Source organism: Lissotriton vulgaris, chromosome 5 (genome assembly GCF_964263255.1).
Source record: "Lissotriton vulgaris chromosome 5, aLisVul1.2, whole genome shotgun sequence".
Lineage (NCBI taxonomy): Eukaryota > Metazoa > Chordata > Amphibia > Caudata > Salamandridae > Lissotriton > Lissotriton vulgaris.
The window spans coordinates 208205784-208215196 of record NC_141693.1 but is presented as its reverse complement, the minus strand read 5'-3'; the positions used below and the strand labels follow the sequence as shown (position 1 = coordinate 208215196).

General features: G+C 51.3%; 1 pseudogene; it reads left to right on the top strand.

Annotated features, from left to right (window-relative positions):
- The first annotated feature begins 693 nt into the window (after positions 1 to 693).
- On the top strand, positions 694 to 2163 carry LOC147710506 (endogenous retrovirus group PABLB member 1 Env polyprotein-like; annotated as a pseudogene).
- Positions 2164 to 9413: the final 7250 nt, after the last annotated feature.

Here is a 9413-nt window from a genome sequence, read left to right as displayed (position 1 = left end):
GTGCTGGTAAAGAACTTTCAGCGAACAAAGAACGGCCAGCCCAGGTGGACCGGCCCACACCTCGTCATTCTTTCCACAAGATCAGCGGTTCGAGTGGAAGGAAAGAAGAACTGGATCCACGGGGTCCACTGCAAACGGATCCTTCTGCCCTATGACCGGTGAGTCCAGGAGGGTGTCGCCGACTCAGAGACTGAATCTGTGCCACGGTTTCTGCCTTTCAGTGATGCTCGTGTAAAAGGAACAATTACTGAACAAGAGAGTGACAATATTTTGCAACCAGCTGTACCACCATCAGCCCGATTGGACACTACAGAACCTGAAGTCTTGTTTCAAGACCATACAATACCAGGAAAACAACGGTATAATCTGAGGCCAAGAAATACGAACTAATAAAAGTGAACTAATAAAAGTTTTTTTCTCCCAAGGACTATTTTTGAAAGCGCAGCTCTCCCATCTGAGGAACTTGCTTATTTTTGTTTTTCGAACCGCCATCCGGGTTCCGCTGCTAGGGCCGCGATTGCCCAAAGTCTTTGGGGTGCAGCTGACGACGTTAGGTCGGCAGTACTGGCTGGTCTAAGGGAGTTGCCCTGGATCAACAGAAGCATTCCTTAGCAGAATCAACCTCCCATCGCGGGCAGCATTGTAGAGAGGATGGAGTTTTTCAAGATGGAGAGACCTGCCAAAACTGTGAACTTTAAGGCCAGAATATGTGGATTAATGACAAAGAAACGTTTTTTATTATTATGCATTTTCCTGTTATTCAGTGCAATAATGTTTTTAGTAAGATATGTATTATTTTCTTTACAAGCGACATTTGCACCCACTACATCGCCCGTACCTCCTCCTACTGTTTCTTCACATTCTTTTCAACCCCTTCCTGAACATGAGTCAGCTAGGAGATTAGAGTTCATTAATAACTCCTTCATTCAGCTCTTGCACCAACACCAACTAGTAATAAACACGACTAACTGTTGGGTGTGTGGACTTATGCCCCACACAACGGATAAAGGTATCCCTTACTTGGTCCTGCCATTCAGCCACAATGGTTCTGTGTGGGCATACAGAACAATGTTCATTTATGCACATGAAGTCTACCCCCTACGTTCTGTAACAGACAATCCTAAGAATAGTGCTCTAGTTAAGGGTATAGTAGATATGATTAAGGAAGATATTTCCTATGAGACTATTCCAAGAGATGAGACACTAGTATACATAGGATGGAACGTGACCTGATATGGAGCTACTCTGAGTGAGAAACAGCATGCTAAGAGATCTTCCCCGATTTGGATTGTACCCCATCAGGGTCATCTGTGTCTGCAAGGTACTGGCAAGAATCCCAGAGCTCAGTTAGGGAAGAGTGTCTGTGCTGAAACGTATGTTTTTGCATCTCAGACTTCCCCTTCGTTTTTAGCAGCTAAGGGTACCTATTTCATCTGCCATGATAGAGCCTATACATGGTTGCCCCCTGACTTTTCGGGCACATGTTTTGTTTCTTTCCTGTTGCCTCCCACCTACACAGCAGCGGCAGATTACCATAAAACAAGGATAGTTAGAGGTGTCTTGAGTAATGAAGACACTGCAGGACAAGAATTTGGGGATTTCGTAAAGGGTTTTCTGCCGTTCTGGGGACCGATGGTTAACAGCAGAAATATAAGGCAATTAGCAAGGGTGGTTGAATCCACCGTAATTGAAACGGCTGGTGCCCTTAGTAACTTGACTGCTGAGCTCCAGTCGGCCCGTCTTATGACCCTTCAGAACAGGGTCGCATTAGATTTCATACTTGCAGACCGAGGTGGGGTATGTAAATTGATCCAATCGAGTTGCTGTGTTTTCATTCCAGATAACGCTCCAACAGTGTACCAGGCCATCTCCAAATTACATAAGATTTCCGAATCTATTCATGTGGAAAAAGGAGATTGTTTTTTTATGGGATGGTTCTGGGAACTGGTATCCGGCTGGGGATGGAAAATTCTGATGGTCATTGGGATGGTCTTAGCCATTCTTTTCCTGTTCTGTCTGTGCGTGCAGTGTGCTCCTGCAATATGTAGCCTCTGTGTTACATCATGTGTAAGAAAGCCTGTGTCAAAAGACGAACTGAGTACCAGAATGATGTTTCAGCAACATCTCAATGACTTTAGGAATATAGACCTGGACTCAGATTAGCATGAGATTAGTTTAAATTGCCTATGTAAGGGCAAAAGGAGGGTTTGTAGTTCGGAAAAATTCTGGACTCGTGCAAAAAAACTTTGTCGTAGCATGACGATTTTTATATCAAAAGACCTTGCACAAGCATTTTCGTCATAATCGAGTAACGATTTCACCTCGAAATCGTCATTTTCGTTTTTGAACCCTTGGGTTCCATTTTACGCTTGGCGGCCATTTTGTGAGTTGCCCTTCAAATAGGTTTGTAACTACAGCTGAATTCGATATCAAAGGACACATACACCTTAGTTGACTTTTCTGTGACCTGGGCAAGCTGGAACCACTGCCCCAGGCCAAACCTGTTTGGTTAGTCCCTCTCCCAGTGGCCGAACAAGATAGCATCAAAGCACAACAGGCCATAAACTGTTCCCATCGCACACACACCCCGCCCAAATCTTACTCACACCTGTCCCTGCTCTTTTCTCTCCTTTTCCTTTATGATGAGGAGGAGCCCGGTTTTATTGGGGGTACACCGATATCTGATGAAAATGTTGGGCCTTGCCGGGTAATTTGCTGTGGGCTGGACGAACTGGAATGTGGACTTGTCATCATGACTATGCCTTTTCTAAGAATGTTTGCACTGTAAATCTAAGAATGCTTGCCTGAAGCTTAATATTTTGTATAAAAAGAGAAGCCTGGCTCTGTCATGTTGAACAGTCTCCTGAGAATATACACACCGTGCTGTTGTACTTCTAGGACGCTTGTTACTTGGTTGCAGCCAATAAATTCGATCTTGACTTCACCTAGAAGACTTGTGTTTCTGTGGTCTGAATCAGGAAAGTACTCGAGGTCTTTGGGTGTTGCCTCTGACACCGCTGGGTTACCGGATCAGTACCGGTTCTGAAAAACCCAGTACCTCAGTCCCAGAGTGATGTGGGGGTGTCCCAGAGTGATGTAGTGGTGTCCCCGAGAGATGTGGTGGTGTTCCCGAGTGATGTTGTGGTGTCCCTGGGTGATGTGGTGGTGCCCCTGAATCATTTGGTGGTGCCCGTGAGTGATGTGGTGGTGTCCCTGAGCGATGTGGTAGTGTCCCTGAGTGATGTGGTGGTGTCCCTGAGTGATGTGGTGGTGTCCCTGAGCGATGTGGTAGTGTCCCTGAGTGATGTGGCGGTGTTCCTGAGTGATGTGGCGGTATCCCTGATTGATGTGGTGGTGTCCCCGAATGATGTAGTGGTGTCCCCGAGAGATGTGGTGGTGTCCCGGAGTGATGTGGTGGTGTCCCTGAGTGATGTGGTGGTGCCCCTGAATGATTTGGTGGTGCCCGTGAGTGATGTGGTGGTGTCCCTGAGTGATGTGGTGGTGTCTCTGAGTGATGCCCCTGAGTGATGTGGTGATGTTCCTGAGTGATGTGGTGGTGTTCCTGAGTGATGTTGTGGTGTTCCTGAGTGATGTGGTGGTGTCCCTGAGTTATGTGGTGGTGTCCCTCAGTGATGTGGTGGTGTCACTGATTGATGACCCTGAGCGATGTGCTGGTGTTCCTGAGTGATGTGGTAGTGCCCCTGAGTGAATTGTTGGTGTTCCTGAGTGATGTGGTGGTGTTCCCAAGTGATGTGGTGGTGTCCCTGAGTGATGTGGTGGTGCCCCTGAGTGATGTGGTGGTGCCCCTGAAGGATGTGGTGGTGTCCCTGAGTGATGTGGTGGTGTCTCTGAGTGATGCCCCTGAGTGATGTGGTGATGTTCCTGAGTGATGTGGTTGTGTTCCTGAGTGATGTTGTGGTGTTCCTTATTGATGTGGTGGTGTCCCTGAGTTATGTGGTGGTGTCCCTCAGTGATGTGGTGGTGTCACTGATTGATGACCCTGAGTGATGTGCTTGTGTTCCTGAGTGATGTGGTAGTGTTCCTGAGTGATGTGGTGGTGTCCCTGAGTGATGTGGTGGTGACCCTGAGTGATGTGGTGGTGCCCCTGAGTGAATTGTTGGTGTTCCTGAGTGATGTGGTGGTGTTCCCGAGTGATGTGGGGGTGTCCCTGAGTGATGTGGTGGTGCCCCTGAGTGATGTGGTGGTGCCCCTGAGGGATGTGGTGGTGTCCTGAGTGATGTGGTGGTGTCCCTGAGTGATGTTGTGGTGTCCCTGAGTGATGTGGTGGTGTCCCTGAGTGATGTGGTGGTGCCCCTGAGTGGTACCCCTGAGTGATGTGGCGGTGTCTCTGAGTGATGTGGTGGTGTCACTGAGTGATGAGCCTGAGTGATGTGGTGGTGTTCCTGAGTGATGTGGTGGTGTTCCTGAGTGATGTGGCGGTGTTCCTGAGTGATGTGGCGGTGCCCCTGAGTGAAGTGGTGGTGTTCCTGAGTGAATTGGTGGTGTTCCTGAGTGATGTGGTGGTGTTCCCGTGTGATGTGGTGGTGTCCCTGAGTGAGTTGGTAGTGTCCCTGAGTGATGTGGTGGTGCCCCTGAGTGATGTGGTGGTGCCCCTGAGGGATGTGGTGGTGTCCCCGAGTGATGCGGTGGTGTCCCCGAGTGATGTGGTGGTGTCCCTGAGTGATGTGGTGGTGTCCCTGAGTGATGTTGTGGTGTCCCTGAGTGATGTGGTGGTGTCCCTGAGTGGTGCCCCTGAGTGATGCGGTGGTGTCCCTGAGTGATGTGGCGGTGTCCCTGAGTGATGTGGCGGTGCCCCTGAGTGATGTGGTGGTGCTCCTGAGTGATGTGGTGGTGCCCCTGAGTGAAGTGGTGGTGTTCCTGAGGGATGTGGTGGTGTTCCTGAGTAATGTGGTGGTGTCCCTGAGTGATGTGGTAGTGTCCCTGAGTGACGTTGTGGTGCCCCTGAGTGATGTGGTGGTGCCCCTGAGAGATGTGGTGGTGTCCCCGAATCATGTGGTGGTGTCCCTGAGTGATGTGGTGGTGTCCCTGAGTGATGTGGTGGTGTCCCTGAGTGATGTGGTGCTGTCCCTGAGTGATGTGGTGTGTCCCCGAGTGATGTGATGGTGTCCCTGAGTGATCTGGTGGTGACCCTGAGTGATGTGGTGGTGTCCCTGAGTGATGTGGTGGTGCCCCTGAGTGGTGCCCCTGAGTGATGTGGTGATGTTCCTGAGTGATGTGGTGGTGTTCCTGAATGATGTTGTGGTGTTCCTGAGTGATGTGGTGGTGTCCCTGAGTTATGTGGTGGTGTCCCTGAGTGATGTGGTGGTGCCCCTGAGTGAATTGTTGGTGTTCCTGAGTGATGTGGTGGTGTTCCCGAGTGATGTGGTGGTGTCCCTGAGTGATGTGGTGGTGCCCCTGAGTGATGTGGTGGTGCCCCTGAGGGGTGTGGTGGTGTCCTGAGTGATGTGGTGGTGTCCCTGAGTGATGTGGTGGTGTCCCTGAGTGATGTGGTGGTGCCCCTGAGTGGTACCCCTGAGTGATGTGGCGGAGTCTCTGAGTGATGTGGTGGTGTCACTGATTGATGACCCTGAGTGATGTGCTTGTGTTCCTGAGTTATGTGGTAGTGTTCCTGAGTGATGTGGTGGTGTCCCTGAGTGATGTGGTGGTGACCCTGAGTGATGTGGTGGTGCCCCTGAGTGAATTGTTGGTGTTCCTGAGTGATATGGTGGTGTTCCCGAGTGATGTGGTGGTGTCCCTGAGTGATGTGGTGGTGCCCCTGAGTGATGTGGTGGTGCCCCTGAGGGATGTGGTGGTGTCCTGAGTGATGTGGTGGTGTCCCTGAGTGATGTGGTGGTGTCCCTGAGTGATGTGGTGGTGCCCCTGAGTGGTACCCCTGAGTGATGTGGCGGAGTCTCTGAGTGATGTGGTGGTGTCACTAAGTGATGAGCCTGAGTGATGTGGTGGTGTTCCTGAGTGATGTGGTGGTGTTCCTGAGTGATGTGGCGGTGTTCCTGAGTGATGTGGCGGTGCCCCTGTGTGAAGTGGTGGTGTTCCTGAGTGAATTGGTGGTGTTCCTGAGTGATGTGGTGGTGTTCCCGTGTGATGTGGTGGTGTCCCTGAGTGAGTTGGTAGTGTCCCTGAGTGATGTGGTGGTGCCCCTGAGTGATGTGGTGGTGCCCCTGAGGGATGTGGTGGTGTCCCCGAGTGATGCGGTGGTGTCCCCGAGTGATGTGGTGGTGTCCCTGAGTGATATGGTGGTGTCCCTGAGTGATGTTGTGGTGTCCCTGAGTGATGTGGTGGTGTCCCTGAGTGGTGCCCCTGAGTGATGCGGTGGTGTCCCTGAGTGATGTGGCGGTGTCCCTGAGTGATGTGGCGGTGCCCCTGAGTGATGTGGTGGTGCTCCTGAGTGATCTGGTGGTGCCCCTGAGTGAAGTGGTGGTGTTCCTGAGGGATGTGGTGGTGTTCCTGAGTAATGTGGTGGTGTCCCTGAGTGATGTGGTAGTGTCCCTGAGTGACGTTGTGGTGCCCCTGAGTGATGTGGTGGTGCCCCTGAGAGATGTGGTGGTGTCCCCGAATGATGTGGTGGTGTCCCTGAGTGATGTGGTGGTGTCCCTGAGTGATGAGGTGGTGTCCCTGAGTGATATGGTGGTGTCCCTGAGTGATGTGGTGTGTCCCCGAGTGATGTGATGGTGTCCCTGAGTGATCTGGTGGTGACCCTGAGTGATGTGGTGGTGTCCCTGAGTGATGTGGTGGTGCCCCTGAGTGGTGCCCCTGAGTGATGTGCTGGTGTCCCTGAGCGATGTGGCGGTGTCCCTGAGTGATGTGGTGGTGTTCCTGAGTGATGTGGCGGTGTCCCTGAGTGATGCGGTGGTGTTCCTGAGTGATGTGGCGGTGTCCCTGAGTGATGTGGTGGTGTTCCTGAGTGATGTGGTGGAGTCCTGTAGTTCTGAAAAATTCTGGACTCGTGCAAAAAAACTTTGTTGTAGCATGACGATTTTTATATCAAAAGACCGATAACGACTAGCACACTATGCACAAGCATTTTCGTCATAATCGAGTAACGATTTCACCTCGAAATCGTCATTTTCGTTTTTGAACCCTTGGGTTCCATTTTACGCTTGGCGGCCATTTTGTGAGTTGCCCTTCACATAGGCTTGTAACTACAGCTGAATTCGATATCAAAGGACACATACACCTTAGTTGACTTTTCTGTGACCTGGGCAAGCTGGAACCATTGCCCCAGGCCAAACCTGTTTGGTTAGTCCCTCTCCCAGTGGCCGAACAAGATAGCATCAAAGCACAACAGGCCAGAAACTGTTCCCATCGCACGCACACCCCGCCCAAATCTTACTCACACCTGTCCCTGCTCTTTTCTCTCCTTTTCCTTTATGATGAGGAGGAGCCCGGTTTTATTGGGGGTACACCGATATCTGATGAAAATGTTGGGCCTTGCTGGGTAATTTGCTGTGGGCTGGACGAACTGGAATGTGGACTTGTCATCATGACTCTGCCTTTTCTTTGTAGTAAAAATATGCGAATAGCCCACTGTAAATCTAAGAATGTTTGCACTGTAAATCTAAGAATGCTTGGCTGAAGCTTAATATTTTGTATAAAAAGAGAAGCCTGGCTCTGTTATGTTGAGCAGTCTCCTGAGAATATACACACCGTGCTGTTGTACTTCTAGGACGCTTGTTACTTGGTTGCAGCCAATAAATTCGATCTTGACTTCACCTAGGAGACTTGTGTTTCTGTGGTCTGAATCAGGAAAGTACTCGAGGTCTTTGGGTGTTGCCCCTGACACCGCTGGGTTACCGGATCAGTACCGGTTCTGAAAAACCCAGTACCTCAGTCCCAGAGTGATGTGGGGGTGTCCCCGAGTGATGTAGTGGTGTCCCCGAGAGATGTGGTGGTGTCCCCGAGTGATGTTGTGGTGTCCCTAGGTGATGTGGTGGTGCCCCTGAATGATTTGGTGGTGCCTGTGAGTGATGTGGTGGTGTCCCTGAGCGATGTGGTAGTGCCCCTGAGTGATGTGGTGGTGTCCCTGAGTGATGTGGTGGTGTTCCTGAGTGATGTGGTGGTGTCCCTGAGTGATGTGGCGGTGTTCCTGAGTGATGTGGTGGTGTCCCGGAGTGATGTGGTCGTGTCCCTGAGTGATGTGGTGGTGCCCCTGAATGATTTGGTGGTTCCCATGAGTGATGTGGTGGTGTCCCTGAGCGATGTGATGGTGTCTCTGAGTGATGCCCCTGAGTGATGTGGTGATGTTCCTGAGTGATGTGGTGGTGTTCCTGAGTGATGTTTTAGTGTTCCTGAGTGATGTGGTGGTGTCCCTGAGTTATGTGGTGGTGTCCCTCAGTGATGTGGTGGTGTCACTGATTGATGACCCTGAGTGATGTGCTGGTGTTCCTGAGTGATGTGGTAGTGTTCCTGAGTGATGTGGTGGTGTCCCTGAGTGATGTGGTGGTGTCCCTGAGTGATGTGGTGGTGCCCCTGAGTGAATTGTTGGTGTTCCTGAGTGATGTGGTGGTGTTCCAGAGTGATGTGGTGGTGTCCCTGAGTGATGTGGTGGTGCCCCTGAGTGATGTGGTGGTGCCCCTGAAGGATGTGGTGGTGTCCCTGAGTGATGTGGTGGTGTCTCTGAGTGATGCCTCTGAGTGATGTGGTGATGTTCCTGAGTGATGTGGTGGTGTTCCTGAGTGATGTTGTGGTGTTCCTGAGTGATGTGGTGGTGTCCCTGAGTTATGTGGTGGTGTCCCTCAGTGATGTGGTGGTGTCACTGATTGATGACCCTGAGTGATGTGCTTGTGTTCCTGAGTGATGTGGTAGTGTTCCTGAGTGATGTGGTGGTGTCCCTGAGTGATGTGGTGGTGACCCTGAGTGATGTGGCGGTGCCCCTGAGTGAATTGTTGGTGTTCCTGAGTGATGTGGTGGTGTTCCCGAGTGATGTGGTGGTGTCCCTGAGTGATGTGGTGGTGCCCCTGAGTGATGTGGTGGTGCCCCTGAGGGATGTGGTGGTGTCCCCGAGTGATGTGGTGGTGTCCTGAGTGATGTGTTTGGTGGTGCCTCTGAGGGATGTGGTGGTGTCCCCGAGTGATGTGGTGGTGTCCTGAGTGATGTGGTGGTGTCCCTGAGTGATGTGGTGGTGTCCCTGAGTGATGTTGTGGTGTCCCTGAGTGATGTGGTGGTGTCCCTGAGTGATGTGGTGGTGCCCCTGAGTGGTACCCCTGAGTGATGTGGCGGTGTCTCTGAGTGATGTGGTGGTGTCACTGAGTGATGAGCCTGAGTGATGTGGTGGTGTTCCTGAGTGATGTGGTGGTGTTCCTGAGTGATGTGGCGGTGTTCCTGAGTGATGTGGTGGTGCCCCTGAGTGAAGTGATGGTGTTCCTGAGTGAATTGGTGGTGTTCCTGAGTGATGT